Source organism: Phocoena phocoena, chromosome 2, assembly GCF_963924675.1.
Source record: "Phocoena phocoena chromosome 2, mPhoPho1.1, whole genome shotgun sequence".
NCBI lineage: Eukaryota > Metazoa > Chordata > Mammalia > Artiodactyla > Phocoenidae > Phocoena > Phocoena phocoena.
In genome coordinates, this window is record NC_089220.1 from 87,945,185 (window position 1) to 87,949,241 (window position 4,057).

At 40.5% G+C, this 4,057-nt stretch overlaps 1 pseudogene; it reads right to left on the reverse strand.

Moving 5' to 3' along the window:
• Positions 1–237: 237 nt before the first annotated feature.
• LOC136118460 (52 kDa repressor of the inhibitor of the protein kinase-like) lies at positions 238–2,196 on the reverse strand (annotated as a pseudogene).
• Positions 2,197–4,057: the final 1,861 nt, after the last annotated feature.

The following is a 4,057-nucleotide window of genomic DNA, read 5'->3' on the forward strand; positions in this document are numbered from 1 at the left end:
TGAAATGTGGCGCTTTCAGTACTATATTCTGGAAGACCAGATAAGTTTTCAAAGTGTGAGCGTTAAAACGGTGGTTGTTTTTTTTTGTTTTTTGTTTTAACATCTTTATTGGGGTATAATTGCTTACGGTGGTTGTTTAAACAGGTAGATTATCAATGGCTAATGTATTCAGTCAGAGCCCTGTAGGCAAAAATATTCAAAGATTAAGGTGCCTACGTGTACCTTACAGCTTTTCCTTCAAATATTAAATATAGGAGAAAACCTATTTTTAAACATTCTTTTAGGTATTTTGATAGTTTATGAATTATCTGTAGGAAGCATAGTTGTATAGTTTGATATATGTGTCTACCATGAAATCCAGGTCATGTTTTATATAAAAATTCATTTTAAGCAAAACCAAGTTACTTGAGCTTAGGTCTGTCAAAGTGTTCCTCAGGTGTGCTTTGAGATGCTTTCCTCCATTTTCATGGGGCTCATTCTCAACCTCCATCACAGGAAGAATGCAAAGGCCCTTCAGCAATGCATAAACATTAGGAAAACACTTGAGGCCAGGCAGGTGGAGGGCTTCATAAGGGGTGGATGGAAGCTCTACCTCTGTCCTTCTGTGTTTCTGCTTGATTCTCCAATCATTGAGCTGGGCTGAGAGTGTGTCAGGGTTCGCTAAGTCACTTGTGTACACGTCAGCATGCTATTCCTCTGATGTGTTGAATTTGAGCTGTGACCGATGGTACCAGAGATAAGCATTTACAGGCTTTGGGGTGTTGTTCTGAGTATATACAGTTGATACTTGAACAACTTGGGGGTTAGCGGCACCAACATTGCCTGCAGTTGATCTGCATGTAACTTACAATCAGCTCTCCCTAACCACAGTTCCTTCCTATCCATGGATTTGCCCAACTGTGGATCATGTAGTACTGTGGTATTTGTTGTTGCAAAAATCCCGTATAAGTGGGCCTGCGCAGTTCAAACCTGTGTTGTTCAGGGGTCAGCTGTATCTTTAAGTTCCCGAGTAACTCCACTGTTGGAACACTTAGGGATTCTTCAGAGTAAGTCTCAGAGGTTAATTGAGATTCCGGGTTACCTTGCTGAACTCTGTGGAATTTCCCAGGGAGTTTCATTTGAATATCAGGTTTGGTTATCAAACTTATGGCTTCCTCAAACCGAAATCCATGGTAAGTTTTAATATTTTCCATCACCTCATTAGTGAATGCAATGCTGCAGTCATTCTACTGACTGCAAAGAAAACATCAAAGATTTGCCCCTGGAGATTTTCTCCAAAGACTCTTGAAAAAGATAGGACTTTTTAAAGAGGTTAAGATAGGACACTTTAACGGACAACAGTGACAAAAATGAAGTAAAAATCTGTTGATACACTGCAGAGGACAAATGCTCAGCCAGCTAGATGGTTATTCCATCTAAACATAAAGTAAGTGCTTGCAGGAGATCTGTTTAAATTTCAAAAACATCATTCTTGTCTGTCCACTGAGAATGATAAATTTCCTTCAGGTCATTACCCTTTTCATTATTCTGAGAAGAGACAGAAATTACACAGTCCAGTTCTAAAAGAGTCATGGTAATTGATGGATAAAAGAACAACCTTCCTCAATTGTTCCCAATGCAACAGGAACGCCCCTAACAGGCACTGATTTTGCCAACCACATATGTAAGGCACAGGAAGAACAGAGTGTGTAGACAGCTTAGGGATACTTCCCTACAAGTCTTAAAGCAACAACTTTCATTTTTGAAGAAAATCTACTGGATACAACATCTGCCTGGCCATGACAGTGCTCCATATTTAGTCCCTACTTCTCAGTTACCCCAGTGTGAAATTACACAACCAGAATTTCTGTATCAACTTGTTGAGGAAGGAAGCCTACAAATTTTTCTCTTGAGTATGAAATTCCTCAGCAAACCTCACCAGGACGGTCTGGTGTTCTTCCCCAGCTATGTTCACACATCATCATAATCACAAGTCCCTCACTTTCCTGAGGGTTTCTTCCTGAATGAGGCTCTCACGGATCTCTAGGAGCTGATTCTACTGTTTGCCAACAGTATGTTAACTGGTGTTGTCTCAAAGTGCCTTCTCAGGCCCTCTTCACCAGAATTTGTCTGGTACTTCTGCAATGCTTGAGAGTTATCAGAAGTTAAGAGAATTTATGGGAGTTCATCAGCCTCATGTCCATCCAGAGGTAGGTTTTGTTTTACATAAGAATTGAAATTTCAATACAAACTACTATGTATAATATAAATAGTAAACAAGGACATACTGTACAGCACAGGGAAATATAGCCATTATGTTGCAATAACTTTAAATGGAGTATACTCTATAAAAGTATTGAACCACTATGTTATACACCTGAAACTAATATAATATTGTAAATCAACTATACTTAAATCTAAAAAAAAAAGTTCTTTTAAGGAAATTTCAAATAAAGGTTTTTTAGGTATTGTTTCCATTCTCTTCAAGAGTTAAAGATAAGGGGCTTCCCTGGTGGCGCAGTGGTTGAGAGTCCGCCTGCCGACTCAGCAAACAGTGGCCTGATGCCTAATCCATCCTGCCACCTGACTATGTAAAGAAAGTGTTATTGGAACATAGCCATGTCCGTTCATTTATGTATCTTCTGTGTCTGCTTTCGTGCTCTGATGCAGAGTTGAGTAGTTGCAACAGAGACCATATGGTCTGCAAAGCCTAAAATATTTACTATCTGATCCTTTACAGAAAAGGTTTGCTGAGCCCTGCCCTATTGGTTAAAGCAGTCACTAGCTATTCTGTGTCAAGGGGAGGAAAGAAACCCCACTCTTGAAGGGGGGTGTGTCAAAGAAGGTACAGCCATTTAAAAAAATCACCATGGCACCTGTTTGCCTCTCAGATTTTAATCCTTGTTTGCTTTTTAATTTTGTAAGCTATTTAAAATAGCTCTTCTATTTGTATACTAGAGTTCTGTTAGAGAAAGTTAAAAAGTGAGAGTCAACTATGTTATTTCAAGTTTTATTCTTTTTTTCTTTTCTTTGTTTATTTTTTTTTAAGCCGTGCCATGCAGCATGTGGAATAGTTACCCAACCAGGGATTGAACCCGTGCCCCCTGCATTGGGAGCGCAGAGTCTTAACCACTGAACCAGCAGGAAAGTCCCTCTTTTTTCTTTTTAAACTTGCTTGTGTCAGCTCCTGTGGATAAATATTTGGCTGGTAATTCTTTCAAAGTAAGGTTGGAGAGGTTAATCCATGTTCACGGAGTGATATATCAGAGATAAGGAGACCTTTAGTCCTTCCCCACCCCCCAAAAAAGTGGAAATGGTAAACAGTTGTCTAGACAGTTAAGTCTCCCTTGGTCAAGAAGTTTCAGGTTTTAAAAATTATTAACTACATATTTATGAAAAAAATTTTTTACTTAAATATGCTGTATTGGTGCCATTTTAATTAATCCCCCAATTTCCTCATCTGTAGAATGAGGGGGTTAGGTAATTGGTGGCTCTCAATGCAGGCTGCATATTCAGATCATCAGGACTCCTGGTCCCCATCCTAGATAATTAAATCAGAATGTCTGAGTATAAGCTGAGATTGAGCTCAATAAATCCTAGAGGAGAAAGAAATTCATAAACTTTAAAAGATATTATCTCGGGCTTCCCTGGTGGCACGGTGGTTGAGAGTCCGCCTGCCGATGCAGGGGACGGGGGTTCATGCCCCGGTCCGGGAGGATCCCACGTGCCGCGGAGCGGCTGCACCCGTGGGCCATGGCCGCTGGGCCTGCGCGTCCGGAGCCTGTTGCTCCGCAGCGGGAGAGGCCACCGCAGTGAGAGGCCCGCGTATCGCAAAAAACAAAAAACAAAACAAAAGATATTATCTCAATATATTTTCTTGAAGTATTTCCTACAACCACACAGTTCTGTCATATCATTCCTGGGTGGTGATGATGTGAAACTGTTGTAGCTCACAGCTACTCCAAAAAAGGTCTGCTTTTACTTCAGTTCGCCACATATTCTGAGCCAAACTGGAATGCCCTGGAATTCTTCAAAGGGAAAAGAAATGCTCAGATGAGCAGACCTCTCCCATTGGAAT